This window comes from Corvus cornix, chromosome Z (genome assembly GCF_000738735.6).
Source record: "Corvus cornix cornix isolate S_Up_H32 chromosome Z, ASM73873v5, whole genome shotgun sequence".
Taxonomy (NCBI): domain Eukaryota; kingdom Metazoa; phylum Chordata; class Aves; order Passeriformes; family Corvidae; genus Corvus; species Corvus cornix.
This window is the reverse complement of record NC_046357.1, coordinates 11,864,911-11,890,977: the sequence shown is the minus strand read 5'-3', so window position 1 is coordinate 11,890,977 and position 26,067 is coordinate 11,864,911. Positions and strand designations below refer to the sequence as shown.

General features: G+C 42.6%; 1 long non-coding RNA gene across 1 annotated transcript; it reads left to right on the top strand.

Annotated features, from left to right (window-relative positions):
* Window positions 1–10,024: 10,024 nt before the first annotated feature.
* LOC109144042 lies at window positions 10,025–20,624 on the top strand. Its single transcript, XR_002044520.3, has 2 exons — window positions 10,025–16,725; window positions 16,894–20,624. It is a non-coding gene; the product is annotated as an uncharacterized LOC109144042 (long non-coding RNA).
* Window positions 20,625–26,067: the final 5,443 nt, after the last annotated feature.

Sequence of the window (26,067 nt, the reverse complement as noted above, 5' to 3'; positions counted from 1 at the left end):
ACCCTCTCCTGCCTCAGTTTCCCCACAAAGCATGCTCAGAGAGTTCTGTCTCCCTTCTATCAGCCTTAAGATGCTCCAGAGAATCTGTTTGGATATTTTAAGACTCAGGAGGGTGGCTTGTTTTGTTTTGAAACTGTCCTTGTTATCTCATGTTTATCCAGTTGTTTTCAATGTTAAGTTTTAAATCTCTTTTTGTTAAAAATAAACGGGTGAAATGCTGGGGCCCTCCCCCTGCCTGGGGGTCCTGGGAGAGGGGCCCTGGGGGGGAGGCACGGAATTCCCTAGCCCCTGGTCAGCCTTCTTCCCCATTGGTTGTTTTGTGTTCCCCTGTGCGGGCAAGGACCCTTGGGTCCCGTGACTGCTTCGGCAGATCCTCAGCATGCAGCTGGAGAAATAAACATCTCTCAAGAATCAGTCCATATATATTCTTTTCCATGGGCCTTGTTGTCTGATACGTGTGTTGCAGTATCTGCACTGTAACAAGGAAGCACCTTTTCCTTCTTGAAGATTATTCTAGGAAACTGCAGTATAAATCCTTATTCAGTAGGTTTTTTCTTTGAAAAATGTTATAGAAAAAAGAACTTGTATTAGCTGAGTTGGAGGGAGAGTGAGAAAGTCCAGCGCTTTATGCCTGAGTGTGATTATTATTTTGTACTGAAGAGATTGGAGAGGTGTAAATTAAAGTGTCATTGTTTCTACAAATTATCACAAAGTGTTAACTTTGCTAAGATGAAAATAATGAAAGTAATGTAATGTGAGAGGACTAAAAACCACGACAAATTTCTCAAAATTGCACAGTCCACTCCGCTGTGTATTGGAAATCTGACTCAAAACCTGAAGACACTTGAGGCCTTTGCTCATATAAACTTCCCTGTGCCAGGATGGAAGTTGTTGGGAGACTTGGTAAGCTAGACCATCAGGCATCTATTTCTGCACTGTCAACAGGCAGATATCAGATAGATGAAAGGGATGCTAATAAATGTTGCTCAGATAGTATTCTCATAGATGAAAAAAAATACTTTAAGTTCATTACAAGTTGATTTGTGTTTTCCCACACTGATTTGCTGTGTTTTAAGTAAAGTTATTACATTTGCAAAAATGGCAACAATATATAAAAAGTATGGATTAGGTGATGAGGTGTTCTAGGCCCTGGACAACCCAGAATCTTACGTAATATAAAATGTGTTTCAGTTTAGCCACTGCAATTCTGAAAGTCTATTTAGACTGAGATACTAAGTATTTAATTTGTTTTAATTGAAACTCTCATGAATGCTGAAAGGATGTAGTAATAATATAGCCAGACATACAATTTTCTCACCCTGATTCACAGTGAATTATTAAATAATATGTACCATTAATCCTCACATTGAAATTTCTTAGTGAGATTCATGACCTGCTGGCCTTTAATTCCAAGTATTTGAAATGGTACTCACATATTTTATATATAAAACTTTGTCATGTATTCTTCCTTTGTTTATAAGCTTTGTATGCTTGCAGTCATGCAACAGGTTTTCCTTTGTATTACGAATATGTTTATCTACTTGTTATTTAGTAATTTTATCAGCATGTGTGATAATCTGACACATAATATTTGAGTTGCACAAGTGCCTACATTTTCTGGAAATAAGATGCAGGGTCAATATACTTCAACACAAGATCTGTCCTCATTTATCTGAAGGAAGTCTTAACTGCACAAGAGTGATTTTAGTAAATTAGAAATGCTGTCCTGAGGAATTCAGCCCTGCTTTTGAAGAACCCATCATTTAGTTTCATCCAGGGTGAGAGAAGTATTGCAGCTTTGGTAACAGTCACGTGCACATAGCCTGTTACCTTGTCTAAAGCTTCTGGAGGTAAATGCAATAGTCATTAAATAGATTACATCACAGTAAAAGTGATAGCTTACAGTTTCAGGTATCTGATTTTCTTTCAGACACTTATTGATTCAACAGCTTTGCTTTCTGTGATTTTTTTTTTAAATTTATTTTTGGCTTAAGGAATTCAGGTTTTGTCCTAGGATATCAGCTTGGTACAGTGGTAAAGAAAATAGCAGACTCAAGTGAGTTTTCTACTGGCAAGATTCCACAAGCTTCAGTGAAGCTATGCTTGTTTACATGCATTGAAAATTTGGCTCAGTGCCTGGATATGTGATATAAGTTATCTACCTGCTCCTACTTTTTCAGATAGAGACATCCTGTGCGTATCTTGGCTTTCTTCTTTCATTCCATTTCAGTCAAAGGGGACCTTCAGATAAGAAAAGTCTAGCAGACATGAGTAGTAGAAAGCATTAAACTGATAGGACGTTAGCAGGAAGCTGCCTAGCAAGGAGGACTTGGATAATTTTCATAGTGGTGTAAGGATTGAACAATGATAAAAGTGGCTCTTCAGTTCCGGAAGAGGTGCTGAGGTATCTGGTTGTAACCGTTTCATTCGCACCATTGTTACAAGCTTGTTTTAGAAGGACATATTTTCACTTTCATGCCATTTCATGAAAAAACGCAAAACCTTTGCCTCCTGGAATGATCATCTCTTTCCCCAGCTATAGTGCCACATGTTGGTGGCAGGGAGCACTCTCTAGAAGGCTGCTCTGCCTAAAAGCTTACTGTGTCCATGCCCCAGCAGTCTCTTTTTTCAGTGTGCTCCCAAATTTTCAGGATTTTGCCAGCACTTTCCTTTTGTGTTTGCTATTGCATATTGAACAAGGACATACTTCTTCACATTCTGCCCCTGGTTTTCATTTGACTTTTTTTTCTTTTTAATAGAGAGGAGTTGCAGTGCCTTTCTCTGGAAAGTAAGACTCCTGACTTGCAAGTAGCATGGAGTTGGGAGGTGTGTGCTTTATTCTGCTGCATGTCAGGGAATTTTGCTAAATTCCATTTCAATGCAACTTATTTTGAAATTATGCATCTGAGGTTCCGGTGGAACTTCTTGAATTACCTGTTTATAGCAATGCTGCAGGGTGTAAATCATCGCTAACTTTGCAGAATTTTTTTCCCATGAAGCAGCACTTACAAATTTAAAGTAGTATTTTCAGATACAAAAAAGGTCTCTCAGTAATCCTGTTTCATGCCTTAAGACTTTAAAAGTCAACTTTTATTCTGAATTATTCAGGTCTAATGGGAGTTCTTATTTTCTGCCATGTAATCTGAATCTCAGTATCTTCCTTCTGAGCCTAAATATAATTATCTGTTAAGTTATACCAACTTTAGCTGATTTCACAACAGGGAATTTGGGTGCAGGTGCTCAAAGCAAACATAAAAACCAGAAATATGATGTCACCATGCATCCATGGTAGAGTTACATTTCAGAGCAGTCTTCTACCACTGATGTTGGTGGACATCAATTCTGAAAGACATGTAGTTCATATTTTGCAAAAAGATTACCATGTTCTTCTATTATTTTTTTCAGATTCAGAGATAATATTGATGAAAATTAATTTCACTGCTAAAAGAAACATTTCTTCACAAGAAGTGATATGTTTTAAGGACATAGGTTTGACATCAAATGTTATGACTAAATGTGGCTTTCTTTTTAACTCAGATCTTATGACAGGTTAGCTTTAACTCAACCCTGTTACATGTCATAAAATATACTCCTGTGTAAAAACAATGACAGTTACTGCACAGATGTGTGTGTGTGTGTGTTGTGATAAAAAAGGAAAATTGTTCAATTAGCAAGAGAGAATTGAAAAGGACAACAATGTGTTTAGATGAATTGTCCCAAATCATCAATAAATGCCATCCTTTTATGCAACATGACAAAATTCAGAAAGCGCATTGGGTTTCAAGCAGGTGAAACGTGGGTTACAGGTAGAGAGCTCTTTGCAAGGATGGTATATCTGATATTCTCAAGAGCAAATGAAAGCTTGCAGTAGTTTTGGATAGTATCAGGGGATGGGTGGTCATGGGAAGTCAGTCCTTGTGAAGTGCTAAAACTCCATCCATATTCATTGGACACACCTAAAGTGCTAAAACCTGCTGCTAGGGTCATAATTCAGGTTGGGATTCCCAGGGAAAGCTATGGAAGTCCGATTCACATAATCTAAGAGACCTGCTGCAAAGCAGCTTTGCTGGGAGGCAGGAGATGATCCCCCAGCTGATGGAGGAGCCCACACACCCACGTGCCTGCCTCTGGCACCCTGCTACCAGCACCAGAGCATGACACATGCATGAGTGCCAGCACTGCTCGAGCATCTTGCCTGGGTTTTAGAAAGAAAACAGAAGCCTGATGAGAGCTGCCTGCTGGTGGGAGGGAGCAGGGTCAGGCTCTATTTGGAGCTCTGGCATGGGCGGATACCGCAACCCTGGAGAGGGTACAAGAATTCAGGCCACGCTCCTGCAATTAACATTTCCAGCTCCAAGTGGCTCCTGCTCTACATGTGCTTTCTTGGATGGCCCTTCTGAGAGGTCTAACTCTGCATGTGCTCAATGAAGGGAGGCTTAGCACCCAGCTCTGGGTTTTGAATTTCACAGAAGGAGCCAGAAGCTTTGAGGCCAGGTATTTGGTGGCTGATCTGTGGGGGTTAATTCTCTTACTGGAGCTACGTACAATAATTTGACCTCAAGGATCACAGCTCCAATTAGATGGTGTAGGAAATGAAAAACTGCACAACCCCCCCTCCCCCCATGCATTTTTAAATAGTTATGTATATAGGTCCATAGCAATTCTTTGTGCAGGCATGCATGGGGATTCCTATAATAAGCTCTCAGTAAGCTGAATGCATTGAGCAAAAGGTTTTGGTTTGGAATGCCACAGGCAAATTTAATGGTATGCTGCAACCTTCTCTTCGCTGCTGGAAATATTTTCTTCGTTTGCCCCTAGTTCTGAACCGACTAAGAACTGTGTTTCAGAGTGGAGAAGTTATGCTGCTTAAATTAGCTCCTTTTTAAAACTTTGCTAATGAGTTTTGCGTTGTGATTATCTGGTCCTTTATATTCTGAAAATGAAATAATGAGACTTTTTCCCAAGAGCCGAGGATTGGGCTGACAGAATGTTACTTTAATAGGTGGGAAAGAACAGCAAAATCTTCACATCACCACGTGGCTTTCTGCTCATCCACCCACACCTGGAGGCAACTGTAGAAATGAAAGTCAGTCAAATTGCTCCTCATTTCTGCACTTGGGAGAATGCTGTTTCCTCTCTGCTACTGGGGCTACTAGTTCTGGGTTTTCTATAAGCCCCCTCCCAAGGTGAAGGGAGGTTGTGGCCTGAGGCCTCTTCCAAAGTTGATAGGAAACAGAAATAAAATTCCTGCTCCACTGCTGGGAGGAAGAGAGATGGGTTTTGCTGCAGGAAACCCACATGCACATGAAGGATGGTCATGAAGTCCCATTCCCATTAGGAAGGCAAGCAGCCATGTGGTGGCTTTTTATCACTCTTCAAGGTGTTAGAAAAATGTCCCACTGATACTTCCCCATGCAGGAACCCCCCAGCCGCTCACTGGGGGCTGATACTTGGTGTGGGGACAGTGCCTGAGTGCTTTCTGGGACCTGCATTCAGCCTGTTTAGGTCACCTGAGGTCACTTAGTGACCACCCACTGAGGGTGCCAAGGAATGCACAGCCTTCATCAGAGCGTCCTCGACTGGACACAGGAGACACACATGGGGTGGGCAGGGCTGCACAGGCCCTCCCCTCACCATCACCACACTGAGCTGTGCAAACCATCCTCCTGACACCATATGCTGGGCTGGGATGTGTGATACTGGTAAATGTGCAGGGCTCCATGCCAGGCACAGGGCCAGGCAAGAGCTGATCTGGGCTACAGCACATCAAAGCAGTAAGGTTGCCCTGTGGAGGGGCACCTTGGAACACTTGAAGATCCCCTGGTATCAATGTAGGCTGAGGGATGAATGCTTCAAGAGCAGCCCTGAGGAGATGGCTTTGGGGCTACGAGTGGATGAGAGGCTGGACATGAAGCTGCAATGTGCACTGTGCTGCTAGAAAGCCAAATGTGTCCTGGGCTGCATCCAGGGCGACATCAAGGGGGGTTATTCTCCCATTCTGCTCTGCCCTCATGAGACCCCACCTGGAGCACTGCATTGAGGTCTGGTGTCCCCAGCTTAAGAAGGACATGGTCCTGTTGCAGTGTGTCCAGAGGCTAAAAAGATGATCAGGGGACTGGGGCACCTCTCCTATGAGGACAGAGTGAGAGCACTGAGGTTGTTCAGCCTGGAGAAGATTCTGGGGAGACCAGATAGCACCTTCCAGTATTTGAAAGGGGCCTATAAGAAAGACAACTTTTTCAACAGGGAACACAGAGTTTTCTGACTAAGAGATTTGACTTGACAAATGTAGATGCTGCCATTATTATTTCTACTTCCAAACTTAGAACTGGTGTCAATTTGCAGCATGTATTTTTCAAGGCAAGATATTATGAAATGACTTAAGGGGTTCACAAGTTTAGATTAATGTAAAGCAGTATTTACTTAAATGTTTGTAATGTACTGTGATTAAGGCCTTCTAGAAACAATTTTAAGGCCTGTAGATGTGATAAAATGGATAGCATGGGAGCTGCAGTTTGTGACATTCCAACCCCAAACAAAGGAGGAGTGTGTGAGGCTATGTCAGACTGGGGGCAATGAACTGTCTGATTTGTTTTGTTAGCCAGGTCGCCTAGGTCTCATTAGCTGCACTCTAGGGCTATAAAAAGCCTGGGTCTCTTTTTGAGCCAAAGAGATAAGTCTGAGACAGTACTCCAGCTGGGAGCATGTCACAGGAAAATGTAACAGCATTGCAATGTACTCAGCATCATTTCCACCCCTCTTGTTGTGTTTCCTAATATTTTCTTTGGTTGGGTGAGTGCTATTTGTGAAGTTCAGCACAATGATTTTCAGATCATAGCTGTAGTGGACAATGCAACAGATACCCAGAGTTGCTTGGTCTCCTGTGGTTTCTAACAAGCTATATATAACTGCACCAGAATACGATTTGTGACCCAGGCCTAATTATTTGGTATGGGTTTTGCACCATCAGGTTCTGCTGTGCACCACAGCCAGTAGGCTTTTTTGGATACTATTTTCACTACATTTTACTTATTCCTCCATTTTGCATTTTATTGCTTTTACCACCATGGTTTTGATCTGGTGATCTCTTCTTTAGTTGTCAGCTTCCCTTATGAGGCTTGTTACCCTGTTTCAGCCTTGGGGGACCAGAAGAACCTTTTTCCACATTCTAGTGTTGGCACCTTGGTATTGTTACTCTCGTGACCAGTGACAGGACTCAAGGGAATGGCATGAAGCTGAGTCAAGGAAGGTTTAGAGTGGATATCAGGAAAAGGTTCTTCACCCGTAGGGTGGTTGGGCACTGGAAGAGGCTCCCCAGGGAAGTGGTCACAGCACCAGCCTGACAGAGGTTAAGAAGGATTTGGACAACACTCTCAGGCACATGGTGTGGTTGTTGGGGTGTCCTGGGGAGAATCAGGCATTGAACTCTATGATCCTGATTGGTGCCTTCCAATTCAGCATATTCTATGATTCTGTGATTCTGTAATGAGGTCAGTATGTTAATATAAGTCTTTCAGTATCCTCAGACAGAGGACGATATGAATGCAGAATGGACAAAAGGGACTGGTTGTATCATTGAGTCTTGACTTCCACAGGGTTGGGGAACCACATCTGAAATGGTTAGTCCAGAAGATTTTTTAGTCCATGTGTCTCAATCTGTCAGAGACCACAAGGCACACACCCTGTACTGAGTTTAGATCTTGAGAAACAGTACAAAATCAGTACACATTGAAATGCCTTGGTCTATATTTTTTTTTTTTTGATGTGACTTATCTCCAATATTTGAAAGACTGAAAGAAAAATAATAAACATGTCAAATTTTATAAAAAAAGGGGAAACTAGTTCTTTCCTGAACATTTCAGGCAGCTAGAAGAAGCCTCAAATGAATGTCATGATATAAATGTACAGTATTAAACAAAGATGATCAAGGAATTGAAGATGGTGTCTTCTTTCTCTTCTTTCAGTTCTCCTCACAGTCAGCCTACCAACAAAGTAACCACATAAGGATTCACGACCAAAGCTTAGAATTACTCTGCTGTTTTCCAAAATGAGTATCTATCTATCTATCTACACATCCATCTTTCCTCTTTTGGTTTTTTTTAAATCTCTGCTAGAACAATGACTCCAGCAGCTGTAACACAGATAATAGGACATAAAGAAAAGAAGATTTTGTTTTCAGCCATTTGGGAAGGATGTCACAGAAATTCCTTGACTGTTACTGAATTTTTTATTTAACTAATTTTTTTAGGTCTCACAATGTGGATATTGTCATGTAGTGTCTGAAATCTTCACTCACTCTTCCATCTCCTGTGTTATACCAGTTACTCTTTATGTGACATCTGAAAGGTTATTTATTTACAGATAGTCTTATTTATTTACATGTAAAGCATCAGTGGAATGCCTCCCATTAGAAACCAAATCTTATGATTAGTTTAGAGTTTATGGTACAACTTAGAACACAATGTATTTATTGAGTTGCCAATTAGATTTATTTCCTGAAGTTGGACAATGATGGCTATCTAAACCTTGCTTCAGTATGTCGAAGTGCATCATACAAACAGTTGCATAAACTATTTTGCTAATGTTTTTTTTTATTGAACTGTAATTTTCCTTATTTCTTTTATTTTTAAAAGATAAAGGATTTACAAGTTGGAAAATATGGATCTCACAAGTTTGTGGAAACTCAACCTGACCAATAAACACATTTGCTTGCATCATATTCAGTGATTGTTGTGATGTTAAGGAATGCTTTAAATCTTGTTGCCAACATAAAATCGTAAGATTTGTATTTATTTGCAGCAGATTTGAGGTTGGCCTATTGTGTAAAGATGAAATCTTAGCATGAAAGCCTCAGTAATGACACTGATCCAGAAATGCTACAAAAAAGGGAGGAATCTCTTTAACTTCAGTGAGGTTTCGATTAGGATCTGTATCCATTCCAGTCTTTAGAAGCAAACATAAAACCAGCAGTAACAACCTCTGGACTACTGATTCATGACAGTAGATGAGATATTTTGGAGAAAAATTCAGGAGATAACTTGGTTGCAAGAGTTAAAATGTGTTTCTATAGAAGATGTATTTAATAAAGCAATACATTCATTTACAAAGATTTTTTTCATATTAACAGCCCTAGTTGTCAGAAAGTGTGCGGAGCTTTAGGTTGGAGCCAGGATACGTGACAGCTAAAAGTTTCTTGCATTGCAGAACACTGATCTGCACTGTAATTTTGAGATATTAATTCTGAGGCTTAATTCCAGATGTTTTTTGAGTATGTAGGAGGGAAGGATTTTGAATTTATCTTTGTAATGATACCGGTAAAAGAAGATGACAGGGCAGTAAAAATGAAAATTTCTGTTTTTCTGATTGTCAGAAATTGATTAATGCTTTGAAATAAAATTTTAGATTAAAAAGGAGATAAGGATTCTCTACTCTACCTCTCTGAGCAGTTCCCTTCATTATGGGGATAAAACCAGCACATAAGAACACAGAATCAGAACTAAAGCATAACTTCAAGTGAGGACAGCCTCAGAGAATCAATCTCTTGATTACAAAAAAGTCTACCTTATTCACAGAAGAGACATAGCAGAGCTGAGTCTTATTTGTAGCAATCACGATGACCAAGTCAGTAAATGCCCACATTTTCTTCTCTCTTGGTGTTTGCAAAGGGTAAGATTTTTTCTCCGTCCAGCATCAGCTGGTTCTGGATAACATCAGGTATATGCAAGAACTTTATACATCTCTGTTCTGCAGAGATCTGCAACTGCTGCAGGGACACCTAGGTTCCGACTGAGCTGGAAGCAGACAGAACATAATTACAGCACTGGGTGAATGTGAACCCTCTCTAGCATGTTAGTCCGAGGGTGCTGAAAGTCAGGGCTGGTTAGCTGTGGAGCAGCAGCATCCTGGGGTGCTTGGACTGAGCTAGCACAACTGGTGCTGCACTCCACTTTAGGCTATACCAGTGTGGATCCATGGCAGTTCTGTATTCTACTGCTGAGGACAGAGATTCCTACAATTCACGAGGCTGTGGTCTGAGGATGTTACCCCTTAGAGCCTCTCAAAATCTTTTTAACCTTAAAAGATAGAAAAGGAGACAGTTTATTTGGAAAGTAGAAGAAAGATTTGTTTCAATGAGATTCTTTTCTCCTTAAACTGTGGATGATTGAATTTGTCTAAGGAAATCTTCTGTTCAATAGTCTTTCAAATGTGAAACATAGTACCTTTCCACTTTGGGAAAAAGAACACACAGTATGGGTCTGTGGCTGGATCTGAGGATTCTGCCGTCGTTACAATCTGATTCTGTTTCTGAAAGCAAAGAAAGACAAGCAGATGAAGGAGGCAGAAAAGAGCATAGAAACAGCAAACATGCACTCTTGAGTTGCTGACTCTCAGAGGAACAAAGTTACTGTCACTACAAAACTTGGCAAACTCAGTAATTCACTCAGCTTTTCTTTTCCTCTGAAGACATTGGATGATACCAGTGCTCTGTAAGACAACTCTGGGCTATCTAAACTGGACTTTTCTGAGGCAAATGGCTAGAAAATGAGACATAGCAAAGGGAAACAAGGTGTGAAGGAGGTGGTAGTCAAGAGAGAGGTAGGTAGGGGAAATGTAGCAACAGGAAAGAAAAAATCACACCTAAATTGAGGTCTAGGGTTTTCCTGTCCCTGATGGAAGTTGTAATGCCCAGAGATCCCTCTTTCTGCTGTTGGAATATTATTTAAGGGACTTATTGTTCTGGAAGTTTCATTTATGCTTTGATCCCAAAGACTCTTCTTTTGGAAGGTTTCTAAAGACATATTTTTGAATAGTCAGTAATTTAACTCATCATTAATTACTTCCAGTGCTGCCTTTTGGGCTCACTTATTTCTAGTCCCATTCTCACATTTTTTTTCCTAGCACATTTTTGATGCAGCTCTTCTGTAGCATTGTCAGAGCACTATACTAGATTAATTCAGTCTTTCTCACTTTATAAACAGTGTCCTGTAACTTAGGTTCTTACAGTATCTGACTGAAGTTCCCATGTAGACAACCAGCACTGCAGGTTTTCAAAAACAAGGACTTTACTTGTGAGAGTTATTTTGTATCCTGAGATTCTCTTGTCTCTAATGACCAATGTTATGCCTGCCTGACATCTTCTTGGACAAAACAAGATTCTTGGTGCTTTCTTTGAAGATGTGAGCAGCATATTTCCTAATCTCTAGTAGCATGTGCCTGTCTGGGCTGAAACCCCAAAAATCTTGATGAGGATATGTTGCTTGTTAGTGACCTTGTTTTCTACATGGTGAACCTCAAGCATACCCATCAATTTGATGTGCAGACTCTGTTCAGCCATAGTGTCTTTGTTCATCATGTCTCTTGTTCAACAGCCATATTCACCTCATTCCAGAGTGAATGGTTTCGTTCAAATTGCAGGTCATACTGTCATTGTTAAGGGTTACTTGTCAAAGGTTTTAATCTGTCTCCTAGAGCTTTGGACTTTGATCCTAGTGACAGTCTGGTTTGTGTTACTGACCCAGCTTGTTATCCTTTCTCCTTTTGATTTGTCTATATGAGAATTTTGTCCTTCATTTTCACATCACCCCCAAACTCTTCAATCAGTTGGCCTTCTTTCTGCACTCTGTTTAAGCAGACATCATTCATGTTTTGTTGTTATGTGGTGTTACTCCTTCCACTTTTTAAGCTTTGTTTCATAGTTAGCTTTCTCTGCCAGAAATAAATGAAAATTGATGAACACAACAAGAAGAGTCTGGACTCTGAAGTCTGTCTTTTGCTGGACCTCTCTGCTGGCAGATACAGAATGAAATAAATGCTTTACAAAGTTTCTCATTTTGAGGAGGCTTTAAATCTGTGGAGATCATAATCAGAGGAGAGAGGAGCTGGAGGTGTGTTTAATTTAGGAATGCTCAGCTATCAGTGACTGCCAGAAATCTGCTTTATTTTGTGTTCAGTGTCTGTACTTAAGGGTAACAAGAGCTTCTCTTTGCATGTTCCAGGCTGGAGTGCAGTGTGGAGATATGGAGGTAGCTTTGCATGTCTTAGCTCAGGTACTGAAAGAGACCAAAAGACTGTGTTGGGTTAATTAACCGACTTCTTGTTGATTTGTACAGAAGAAAAAAATCTCATATATTTTTTTTCTCACTCACTGGTGTCCTTAAATACTACAGTTACAGAGAGAGCAGTGAAATCTTAACAGAGGAAAGTAAGACAATGAATAGAAGATAATGTGGGTTTGTTACGAATGACTCATGACAAGTTAAATTATGTGTTTGGTGGTTATCTTAATGAAGGAAAGAAATGCAGTGCCCATACTGGTTTTTTTCCTTGTGTGAAGTTTTTTTCTGAAAAGCTCAGGTATGTGGTGGAGCTATAGCTGCCATAGTGAGATTCCAGTCTGTTCTGAATAAAGTAAGTTTAAACAAATATAACCAGTAATTGCTATTTGTTCATTGCCAGGATATGCTGATGTATGAGGACTCTGTACTCATGGGGGTTTAAATGTTTCTCAGAATCTCTTCATTATTACTTTTTCATAAAAATAGTCTGAAGAGAGTCATGAATGCTTTGTAGAGCACAGTTAAAAATACTGTATGAAAGATAACAGTAGAAACAGACTGAAGTCAGTCAAGTGAAGTTTTAAATGCAAACATAACATGTTTCACATAAGAAAAAATAAATATAGAATGCGGGAAATCTTTTGGGACATGTATTTAGCCCATAGGGAAGTATCTGGGGATTATAGTGGGTGGTGATTTGAGTTGGTAAACAATGCAGTACTAATGAGAAAAATAGCTACTCGTGTACTTCATTGAACTACCAAGAGTATTACATGTGAGGCAAGTGTTCCTAGTTTGCTGTAGTCAACACATGATTTGTAATATTGTGTTCAATTCTGGGCAACATGTTTTAAAAGAGACCCAGACAAGCTGGAGAGAGATCAAAGAAGTGCAGCTAATGTGATAGATGTTTTGGAAATGAAGACCTGTGTGGAAAAGAAGTGAGAATATGTAATGCAGAGATGAGTGATGGGAACATGGGACCTGACTATCTCACATCAAAACAGTCTCACAAGGAGAAGCAGCATAACTGTTCATGTTAATCCACGAGGATGGTAGAAGTAATTATGGATGGAGCAGGAATAAGAATATAAATCGAGCATGGAGGGTTTGTTAGAGGAATGGAACAAAAAAGACAGCTGCCAATGGAGGGTGTGAAACTGCCTTTGTGGGATGTATTTCCAGCTAGAGTAACTGTCCGTCTATCAAGGACAGCTTCTGGGCTTAAAACTATTGCTCCAAAGATGCAGGTGGCTGAGTTATACAGTTCTCAATTCATTCCAGATCCTAAAACTGACTTGGCTTTCCCCTTTTTGTCTGTCATCTTCCATCCTTACCTCCTTTCAGCCTCAGGCATGGCTTCGGCTGTTTTGTATCAGTGACATGCTTGATTATTTGAGTGACTTAAATTCAAGGAGTGGCATTAGTAGAGGTCCTGGAACTACTCCTTACTTAAAACCTGGGTACATGGATCTGCTTAGAGATGTTGAGGAGCACCTGTCAAATCTTTCAAGTGCCTCAGGCAGTGAACTATGAAACTTTGCAGTCAGAAGCAACATGGCTGGCATGATGTGGAGTCTTTTGGCTATGAGCCTCACAGCCAGTCGAACTAGTATCAGGCCCATGACATGCTGAGGAGATGTCTGGTTTGAGGGCCCAAGTATGGTTTCTGCACAGCTTTGCTCCATTCTGTGAGTACATGCTAGCACGTTTGGCTCTAACTTTGAGCCCTCTGCCTCACTTTCTATTGTACCATGTAAACATAATCTGTTGTGGTGGCCCAGCCGCCTTTGGGGCTGTGGCAATCAAACACGGTCGAGGCCATCCCCTGGGTGGATTTCCCCGCCCCAAGATAGTGGATCTGAGGGCAGATCTATGGGTGGCACTGAAGTTTAAGTTGCATCCCCCTGGGTGGCACCTTGGTCCAAGCTGCCTCCCCCGCTTCTGGAAAATTTTCCATTACTTAGTTATCTATTGGCTCCCACTTGTAACTCCTGCCTCCTTGTTTCCCCACTGGTTAAAGCTAAGTTGTATCCTCCCCTTTGCTTGTACCCTCTTGGTCGCTTTCCTTTTCCCCATCTTGATTCACTCCCCCCCCATAAGACTGTGTGCACAACCCTTCTCAAGGCCCTTCTGGTCCCTGGACCCTCCTGCTAATAAACCCTGCTGGAACACACACCAGAGGCCCCTCTCTTTTCCTTTGCCTGTGGCAGATGTGAGCCCAAGCCATCGGCTCCCTGACGTGCCTCCTCCGTAGAGGAGCCAGCACACATGACCAGCTTACGCCCTACCCACACCAAAGACGTCTCTAAAGGACATTGCGGAAGAGACGCTGCCTCCCCTCTGACCGAGGGCATGCCGGAGCTCGAGCCAACGAGCCAGCACTGCGTCAGTCTGGCACCCAAACAGGGACTCACAAGCATGAGTTCCTGCAACATCCTTGTCGTCAGAGGATGGCAAGTGTCCACATCCTTGGAGCTGCCAATGCCTCTCGTTGCAGTACGTCTGTTCTAAGAGTGGTGCTCCGAGAGGAGGCTGCCAACTCGCAGTTCCAGAGAGCAGCCTGTCCTGGAGGACCCCACCCGTGCTTTTTCAGTTTCCAGGACTGGATGTCTGTGGCTCCGTCAGGGGGAGCATCTGAGTTTTGTGTGAGTATTCCTGGTTCCTGGGACTTTTGTTTAGTTTTCCTTTTGTGGGTGGTGGGTGGAAAAGAGTGCTGAGAGAGCCATGGGATCAAAACTCTCTCAGCCTCAAAGAGAGGTTTACATCCAGGTTGGCGAGTCCCTTAAGGGAAGTGGGTTTGTGTTTTCAAAGGGGTTGCTGAAGAAATGCATAAGGTGGCTTTTCTTTTACTTTCCTTAGGTGTACCTTGCATATTTAAAATCGTCTGCATTCTGGCAAGCTGTGGGTGATAAAATTTCTGATTTAAAGTGGAGACACCTCAGGGGAAAAGTTTTACCCCCTGGTTTTAGTCCTTTGGGACTTGCAAAAACTAAATGAGAAAGTAAAAGAAAAAACAAGGTTTTCCCCAATTCTCCCCATATCCCTCCTTCCTCCCCTTGTGTCCCTCATCCCACTTCCCCTTTGTTGAGAAGATTGGGAGGAGTAAAATGCCTCGAGGCACAGGGTTGCCACCGTCTCCCTGACCCTCCTCAGTCCTCTGCCCGTCGTAATATCCCTGGTCAGGCTATTTCGCCCTCTACCCAAACCCAATCTCCTATCCCCTCTTCCCCAGTTGTTAGTCCCCATAACTGTTCGAAATGTTGTTCCCCACAAAATGGCGGAGATGAAGTTTCCCAGCCTGCCATTTTTCCCCCTTTTCCCGCCTTCCCACAAACTGGAGGGGACCGCATGGCATGGCCCTTCATTATGTCTCCTTCTTCCCACTGTCCTTTTCTTCCTTCTCCTTCCAACCCTTTCTTGTCTCCACCCCTGGACGTGACTGCTGTGAGCTCCTCCCACGCGCTGGGTACCACCCCCTGCGTCGGGAGCTCCCGCCCCTCTTGTGGCCACTCCCTTTTGTCCTCAGTTCCCACCCACTGGGAGGGACCTTCCGGTTCACATGCCTCATCTTCTGGTTCCCATAATGTGGAAACCGGAACCAACGCCATCTTGAAATCGGAACCGGAAGCGCCCTCCAATCCCTTTGCCACTCCAGTTATTTATAACCAAGCTGGTAACAACCTCGCATGGAAACCTTTTGACTCCTCTGGTCTCAAAGAGCTTTGCAAGGCCCAGAAGGAGTTTGGGAGGGAGAGTCAATATTTTAAGACTCTCCTGCGGGAACCTTCACAACCACAGTGATGGTCCCGCATGACCTTAAAAATATATTCTCCTGCTTGCTTTCCCCATCCTAATTCCAGATGTGGGAAATGGAATGGAGAAAACAACTAGGAGACGTCCTCCCAGTCCTACTGCAAGACCCAAACAATGCAGGGGTTTCCATGGACCACCTTACTGGTGACGGGTTGTTGACTAAGCCACAGGACCAAGCCTGAAACACACCGGAGCCAGTCCTGAATGTGGTGAAGCATGCAGCAGAGCGAGCCTTTTTAATGATTCCCCCTGAATTGGTGCTTCAATTAAATTATACTGAGATATGGCAACAACCAAATGAACCATTTATTGATTTCATAGACAAATTAAGACTTGTGGTGGAGAAACAAATTGAAGATTCAAAACCAAAAGAAAATATAATCACACAAATTGCAAAAACAAATGCGAATGAGGCATGTAAATATGTAATTCTAAATCTTCCATTTGATCCTCCACAAACGCTAAACCAAATGATTCGTGCTTGCACGACATTAGTCCTAGTTGGCCAACAAAATTTAAAAACAAGGGGGAATGCAGTGAGAACCACAGGTGCTGTTGAGGCAACAGCACCTCAGGACAAAAGGAATTTTAAATGGATCTGCCACAGGTGTGGGAAACAAGGGCATTTAGCCTGGAATTGTAGAGCTCTGGCTCCACTTAACTGCAATTTCCAAGCTGTCTCCCCAGGGCAAATGACATCGCCTGCCCCTGTTGGGATGCAGCCGGAAAACTGATGAACCAGTGCAAATCTGCAGCCCCGCATGAGGACAGAAGTAAAGGAGCTGCATCTCGAGAGACTGTCACTACCACCGCCTCAACCTCGATGGACTCCATGACACCTCACAGAGTCCTTGTAAGTTGTGGAAGTCTCAAAGACTGCATATTATTTGTAATTGGGGACACGACACATATACCACCTGACATCTCAATTACACCTGAGATCGTCCAAGTGGGGCCACAAGGACTTTTCACTGTTAACATCCAGTGTATTAACCCGCCCTTTTTCCTTGCTGCCAACCAGGTTGTCGCCCAAGCCATCCTCATGCCCAGAAACTCACCACAGAACTACAACCCATCTGTCTTCTGGACTGAGGTGGTTGGGAAGGACAAACCAATGCTCAACTGCAGACTGTCCTGCCAAGGCTCGGATATCAGCCTGGGAGGTGATGATGGACACGGGGGCAGACGTGATGGTCATTTCTTCCAACCATTGGCCATCACACTGGGAGTTGCAGCCAACGGAAGGTATTGTTACTGGCGTGGGAGGATCCATACCTGCCCAGACAAGCAGGACTCTTGTCCAAGTTGAGGGTCTGGAGGAGCAGGTTGCATCAGTCCGCCCATTTGTTATTGACTCCGGGTTTACATTGTGGGGCAGGGATCTCATGTCTCAATGGGGAGCCCAGGCTGAAATGCCATCTTGGCCTCGGTATTTTTAGTAGGGGCCACTGCGGAGTGCCCCACTCAGAAGCTCAATTGGACCACTGATAAGCCTGTCTGGGTGGACCAGTGGGCCTTGAATAAAAAAAATTGCAGGCGCTCACTGCACTTGTGGAGGAGCAATTGAAGAAAGGAAATATTGAGCCCTCCAACAGCCCTTGGAACTCCCCAGTCTTTGTGATCAGGAAGCCAGGGAAAGACAAGTGGCAGCTCCTCCACAACCTGCTGAAAATTAATGAAGTCATTGAGGACATGAGGCCCCTGCAGCCTGGAATGCCATAACCCTCTATGCTCCCTAGGCAGTGGAAGTTAGCAGTCATTGATATCAAGGACTGCTTCTTCCAGATCCCCCTACACCCAGACGATGCGCCCCGGTTTGCCTTCTTGGTGCCCACAATCAACCGAGAGGCTCCCATGCAGCACTACCACTGGTGAGTTCTGCCGCAAGACATGAAGAACTCACCCACCATCTGCCAGTAGCTTGCATTCTGTCCCCTGTCCAGAAGTTGGCAGCAAAGGCGGTGGTGCTCTACTATATGGATAATGTTTTAGTGTGCGCCCCAATCAAATTTACCTGGACAGGACATTAGAGAAAGTAATCGGGACCTTGGAGGCCAATGGATTCGAAATCCAGTCCAAAAAGGTCCAGAGGACCTCTCCATTCAAGACTTACGATTCATAAGCAGCGTGTGGTTCCCCAGCAAATTAAAATTAATGATGACCCCAAGATCTTGCAGGAACTCCACCAACTCCGTGAGTCTATCATTTGGGTGAGGCCGCTCCTGGGGCTGACGACTGAAGACCTTGCCACTCTGTTCAACTTACTATGAGGCAATGATGATCTCCGTTCACTGAGACATCTGATGGAGGCGGAGAGGGAATCCATCTTGAAAGTTCAAGAAGTGTCGTCGTCAAGGCAGGCACATCACTGCGACCCAGGTCTGCCCTTTCGATTTATTGTTTTGGGGGGAGATGCCATACCTCTATGGGCTGATTTTCCAGTGGGACGAGGTGCAGAGGGATCCCCTGTTGATCATCAAGTGGGTTTTCCTCTCGCACCAGCTGTCCAAAAGCATTACAACGCCACAGGAGCTCATGGCTCAGTTGGTGATGAAGGCTAGATCCCACCTCCACACCTTTGCAGGGTGTGACTTTACGTGCATCTACTTACCACTGACAACTGATTAGCTTGATAACCTCCTTCAAAACAACATGCACCTTCAATTTGCCCTGGACAGCTACCCAGGCCAAATTTCCATCCACAATCCCAGAGACAAATTGTTTAATTTGGTCTTCAAAATGATTCCAAGAGAAATTCAAAGTCGAGAACCATTGAATGGCCTGACAATTTTACAGATGGCTCTGGAGCATCCGATAAATCTGTAATCACTTGGAAGGATCCTCACACTCAGAAGTGGGAGTCTGATGTGCAGGTGGTCGAAGGATCACCACAAGTTGCAGAGCTTGCAGCCGTAGTCAGAGAATTTGAGTGGTTCAATGAGCCATTTAATCTGATAACTGATTCGGCCTATGTTGCAGGTGTAGTTTCCAGGGCAGAGAGAGCCCTACTAAAGGAGGTTGCAAGTCCAACAATTCACAACTTGCTTTCGAAACTGATTCAGCTGATCTCCCACTGAAAGCAACCATTCTATGTCATGCATGTAAGATCACATACTGACCTGCCAGGATTCATTGCAGAATGAATCTGGAGGGGAACTGGAGAGCAGACGTCTTAGCCATGCCCGTGGAATTGGCAAACCTGCCTAATAGGTTCCAACAAGCCCAGCTGAGCCATGCCATGTTCCATCAAAATGCTCCAGCTCTCGTCCGGATGTACCACCTTACCAATGACCAGGCAAACGCTATTGTGGAGACATGACCCAACTGCCAAAAACACCAGCTTCCATCATTAGGTCAAGGCGTTAACCCTTGAGGCCTAGGCAGTTGTGAGGTATAGCAAACAGACATCACCCACTTCCCCAATTTAGTTGCCAAAAATACGTTCATGTATCTGTAGACACCTTTTCCGGTGCGACCTTTGCGTCAGCCCACTGTGGGGAAAGGGCCAAAGACATTGTCAACCATCTGACCCAGGCCTTTGCTGTGCTGGGGACACCAAAGAAAATTAAAACTGATAATGGCCTGGCATACATCCCCGCAGAATTCAAAAGTTTCATGGAAGAGTGGGGTGTGCAACACATCACTGGTATCCCTCACTCACCCACAGGCCAATCAATTGTGGAACAATGACATCAGACTTTGAAGAAGCTGCTAGAGCAGCAAAAAGGCGGCAGTGAAATCGCCGCCCCTATCTTAAGACTATCCAAGGCTCTGTTCACATTCAACTTTTTAAATTGCACTTTTGAAGAACCCAATGCTCCCATCTTATGGCACTTTACGAACTCTTCAAAAGCAAAATTAACAGAGAGACCAGAGGTCTTTGTTAAAGACCCTGACACTTTACAAATATGTGGCCCTTACCCCCTAGTAACTTGGGGTAGAGGCTATGGGTATGTATCCACTCCAGGGTGTCCAAAATGGATCCCTGGAAAGTGGATCAAATCCTTTTTAAGATCACCACCTACAGGAGGGAAACACAACGAAGTAGCTACAGCCTGGAAGAGGAGAAAAGGCAAGGTCACCTGAAAAAGACATTCTCCTCCCAGGCCTGAAAAGACAAACCTCCTCTCCCTAATCTTCCCTAATGTGCTTTGCTATCCCAAAGTGACCCTTCATTTTATTTTGAAAAAAGGAGGGAGTTCACGGGAACCATCATTGTTTAAGTTGAAAATCATGTTATGTTTTGTTAATTGTCTTTGTTGTTCTTTTAATTTACTTAGCTTTTATCATGGTTAAGATTGTTCTTTTGACCCATTTCAAAAATTAATAAATAAAAACAGGGGAGATATTGCAGTGCCCAGCCCCCTTTGGGGCTGTGGCAATCAAACATGGTTGAGGCCATCCCCTGGGTGGATTTCCCCGCCCCAAGATAGTGGATCCGAGGGCGGATCCATGGGTGGCACTGAAGTTTAAGTTGCATCCCCCTGGGTGGCACCTTGGTCCAAGCTGCCTCCCCCGCTTCTGGAAAATTTTCCATTACTTAGTTATCTATTGGCTCCCACTTGTAACTCCTGCCTCCTTGTTTCCCCACTGGTTAAAGCTAAGTTGTATCCTCCCCTTTGCTTGTACCCTATTGGTCACTTTCCTTTTCCCCATCTTGATTCACTCCCCCCCATAAAACTGTGTGCACAACCCTTCTCAAGGCCCTTCTGGTCCCTGGACCCTCCTGCTAATAAACTCTGCTGGAACACACACCAGAGGCCCCTCTCTTTTCCTTTGCCTGTGGCAGACGTGAGCCCAAACCATCGGCTCCCTGACGTGCCTCCTCCGTAGAGGAGCCAGCACACATGACCAGCTTACGCCCTACCCACACCAGAGACGTCTCTAAAGGACATTGCGGAAGAGACGCTGCCTCCCCTCTGACCGAGGGCATGCCGGAGCTCGAGCCAACGAGCCAGCGCTGCATAAATAATTCCCATTTTCCTGAGTCGACTGAGAATTAAGTGCCTAACTGTGTGCAGGATCTCTCTGTGCTGAAGCTGTTCTCCCATCTGTTACAGCCTGGTCTTGAAGGAACAGGGCTTCCCGTGGTTCATAATATGTTACTGTCACCACGCTATAGGGCTTCCTGATATGCAGTTATCTAAGTCTGCAGAGCAGCTCAATTAGACTATTTACAAAATATAACCCAAAAAGATGCAGGCTCAGGAATTGGATTTCTGTAGGACTGTAATCTTTATGGAAATTGTCCTTTTGAAAATACCGAAAATAATGATAGATTAATCCTTGCATCAGCTCAGTCAACCAGGGAAGAATTTTATCCCAAGTCTCCCAAGTGGAGACAGTGTGATGAAATGTTGTAAGGAATTGCCAGCTCTCCAGACAGTATTTTGGCTCCTACACTTTTCATTTTTCCGGCAAACATTGTGAACACTAAGATAAAAGGAAAATATGTAATAGGAAAAAAACCTGGGGGACAAATGATCATCCAATGCAAATCAGCACTGTGAAGGAAAAATACTGGTGTTCCCTGTTTAATATCTTGCTCTTTCTTGGCAGTATTCTACAGAAATATGTTGTTTTTCCCTTCATGAGACTAAAACTTTTCTGCATCAGCATACCCTAGCCCTGTGTTTCTGTCTTTTATCTAATTTTAATGGAACTGTAAAAGTGGTTTTTTTTCAGATAAAAGTTGACCATCAGGAGCAGAGTGCAGGAAACACAAGGAAATCTCAAGGTATCTGAAAAAGTCAACTTGATGATTTTCGAGATAAAAGAGCACAAACAATAATAAAATTTGAAGACATTTTATGAGCACTTTTCACTGACATTACAACTTCAAGTCATTTTGTGGCATTTCATTATTTAAATTTCCAGGTCAGTGGTCAGGAAGGGTGAACTATATTAGGTATGAAATATAAAAAAAGGAAAGGAAGGAATTATAATAAAATATTCACAGTCATTCATGTGCATGTGCAGACATATTTAAATTTACCTATGTTCTGAGTGTTTTTTTGGCCTACTCAGACAATTTGTCAATGCCAGCAGTGGTATAGTCTAAACATCATAAATTGTCTTCTCTTCAGCTGCATTAAAGTCACTTGACTACAGCTTTAACCAGTGTTTTTTGCTGCCAGTAATACTTCAGTTTCCTTTGCTGGGTTTCATGTATGCATTCAGAGGTAAGTTCTTTTGCTAGTCAATTATTCTAAGTATGTGGATTTCCTAAGGTTAAGGCAGACTTTGTATTTTACTCCCTTTTCCCACTGACAGTATGGCAAATACAAATAATTACTGGCATTACTGCTACATTTTTCTTGATTGCCAGGCTATCATCAGAGACAAGACACAGAGTTGGAGGAACTTTTGGCTGAAGTCATGGCTATTCTTTTGTTCAGAAAAAATTAAAGGAGGATAAGGTGCCCAGGAGAAATGGCCATCCTGCACTGGGCCATAAATTTATACATGCCCATGTAAATTGAGACTCTCATTACTGTTCACAGAATTTGGCACTTGTGGACTGCTGTGAGTCTTTGCAGATGGCTTTTGTCACTGGGTGTGCTCCACACGTCTAGCAGCTCTGTTTGTCCTGGGAAGAAGTGTGTTGTTGGGCACCTTTTTTTCATTTCAACGGAGTGTCAGCTTCTGTGGGAACAGTAACAACATGGGATTTGCTCTCATCACGTCCCTTTTGCTCTGTGACAGGCTGACTTGTGCTGTAGCCAGGCTAATCATGAGTTGAATTGGAGTGCCAGAAATTAGTCCTCCTCTACTGCTGTGGAAATGCTGCTCAGCACAGTTGTGCAATATGAAGCATGGTCTGCTCTTAAGTTTGTTTTTTGGTTTAATCCTGTGTTGCTCCTGTTTCTTGATATCTCTTGCTAGCTTGATATTTCCTAGTAAAACTTTTCAGCCACCTTTTGACCTCACAGTCTTGTTGGTGGGTTCCTGTGTGAAGCCTAAAGCAGCAGGTTGCTGTAGCTGAAAGTTGTTCAAGATCTGCAATTGCTAGAATGGCTTTACTGTGGCCATGAGAACATAGGGGATAATTTGGAGACTTTCACACTTACCTTCAAAGATGATCTGTTCACATAGACTGAGTCTGTGGTAGGCCGCAAGGGTATTTTACCTTTTCCATGCCCTCCTGAGCTTTGTTGTACTTCAGGCCTGGGAAGCTCAGAATGGCTTTATGGTTACCTGTTTGGGAGATATACTGCTGAATTCTCATATATGAAGCTGAGACAGATGCCTGAAACTTTAAATTTTAAGGATCTTTCTTAGAAAAGCCTTATTTGTTTCAAGCCATTGTATTAGATGCAGTGGGAAAAATCCTATTGTACACACTGACACAGGCATCACAAAATCCTTTGTAGTTGGCTTAAACCAAGTAGATTTAGCTGCAGCCTTTACTCTATGAAGAAAGTTATCCATACAAAAATGAAATGCTAAGAATAACTGTTTGTATTCAGGGTTTTATTTTTCATTGTAGTCACTGGCTGCCGAAACTGATCTCTGCTTCCCAAGAAATATTTTATTCGTTTTCTGGTTGCATTTTTGTCAGCATCCCAGTTCAGCTTGGAGATTTTGTACTTATGGTAATTAGTTTCAGCTCATACTTACTGGCAGGCATTGCTCCAAATCAGTGAAAGTAAACAGAAGTGTAACAGCATTTTTAAAAGGATGCCGTATTTTTGCTTTTCAAAGGCCATAAACCAAAACACAAACACAAAAATACAGCAAGGCATCAAATGTGTAAATTCAATACAGTAAAGATGATAGGAATAATATTGCAGTTTTCAATCTCAACTAACTGCTAAGGATTATGTCTTTTGCAGGGTAAAAAAACCCTGCCATCATAGGGGCTGTAGATGACAGCTTAAGGCATTTGCAGTGAGAACTGAGAGAAGTTCTGGATGTTAATAGAAGCTTTTACTGATAATGGCTTGAAGTTCATGAGTGCTAGAAGTATGTTATTTCTGGTGTAAGGTTATAAAGAACATAATATGGTATTCATTAAACTGTGAAGCCAAAAATAACATCTGTCTCTCATGAATAAGGGATAAGGTCTCATTTTAGATCTCTTCATATTTGAAAACAGTATTTTTTGTAGAAAATTAGTATTTGTACCCTTCCAAATAAGCAACAACATTAAATATCACAGTAATATGATCACACCATTTTACCACTATATGATAAAAATATACAAAAGTTGGTTGAACTTGGTTACAACTTTTCACACCTTAGGCATGATTCTCACTGCCCGAACAAGCCTTTATTTGGTTTCTTTGGTGGGTCACATGGGTATTTGCCACGTTACCTGAGAGGGAACTGGATGTTTTAGTCACTGATCTCTTTCGGAGCTGTGGAACAGGGTTCATCCATGGGCACGTCAGGTTCAGGCTGCCACTGTAAGAACCTGAGTCTGTATAGAACTGAATGCCTCTTGGGAGGTTCTCAAGAGCTTTAGGGTCCTATGGTGTAGTGCCTGGTAGCTTTTCACCATCACTGGTAATTGTTTATCAAATTCGTGGATTTCAGTTGTCTGGAAATTATTTATGAATTCTTGTAGAATTCAACAATTTTTTTTCATATAGAAAAAGAAGTATTTTATAAAAAAGATTGAAATGCTGCAGTCTGGTATCTTTGACGAAAAAATGTCAGCAGTCAGGTGTATTTCTTTCAGTAATGTGCATGAATTTACTGCTACTGAAACCTGCTCTAAGGTAGGTTCCCCTGCTCTTGTAAATGAAATGCATCACGTGAAGGACATTTTTGCTTGTTTTGCTGGATAAAAGTAGAAGGTTTTTTCTCAGGGTGTTGGGGGTTTTGGTTTACTCATCTCTCCTGAGTCAGTTATTCAGTCTGATCTACTCACTGTCACAACTGTCATAGGCCCTGCTGCTGCACTCTGGGAAAGGCAGATGCAGACGTCTGCACAGAAACCCTGCTGCACCAACATGCCACCGGGAGTGTGTGCATTTTGTCCTTGCAGAAGCAAGCATCATGTCATCATGTTTTCATAGCTAAGGTTATCCTTCTGTAAGGTGCTCTAGGTCAGTTTTTACAGGGTAGCTGTAGCCATTCCAAGACCAGACTGAAAGCAAGTGAAAGCAAACTCTGTAAGGTGAATGTATAACTGGAAATGCCCTCTGGAAAATGACAGATCTTCTGTGCAAGTTGGGTGCTGGGTACCCTCAGATGAGCAGCTTGCAGGCAGTCCATAGGCTGACTGTGGGTCTGTGTTCGGATGCAATTTAGAGACCCTACAGTATCCTCCTGCTCCCCAACTGATCTTTAAAAGTGTGTGTAGAGGCACTGACTGTAGCTTGTGCAGTGCCTGGTCTGCTGAGTGCATGTGAAACAATGTGCAATAAAATTGATGGATAGCAAATGTCATATTGCATTATTAATATGAATTTTTCATGGTTCAGGGCAAAAAATGCATAAATCAATAGTAAACACATTTTCTGTTTGGAACACCTGTTACAATTAATTCTGGATAATCAGTTATATTTTTTCAATGAAAAACAACAGCGACATAGACATTACTTATCTTCAGTCTGATTTTAATTTTGATGTCACACAAATCCTTTTGGTTTTGATTAAGGGCTTGCAAGATCTATAACAGGTCCATAACTTAGGTCAGAGATTTTGGCTGACACAGGAAAAGGACAACTGTTAAAGAACAGGTTATCTTGATTCATTAGCCTGGTTTTTATTTCCTATTATTTTTCCCCAATGGGAATTTAATTAACCAAGGGTGGCTTGAATAATAGTGTTGCAAAATAATATTATGAGTGGATAGTAATTCTGTAATCTCTGTGTCTATTTGGTAATAAAATATTTTGATTTAATAATGCTTAGCCAAAGTGGAGCATTGGAGCCACATGTTAATATTATTTAATCTCACACACTTAGCTTTGTTCAGCACGAATCTCAAATATGTCTGGAAGCAGTCAAAATTTCCTCATTTATATGCATAGCCAAAATAAAATAGGTTCAGAAATTTGCACTGGTGGGAAGTCTCTGAGGGCACATCAGCCTGTTTGGGTCCAGGTTCATGTTCCTGTCTTTTAGTCATTGTCCCGAATGGCAGAATTTGCAGTCCTGATGCAGGCAGCTAGGGATGTCTGGCTGGCACAGGGAAAGGAGAGGACTCCTTTCTTGGGACACTAAGCAAGGGATTGACCAGAGG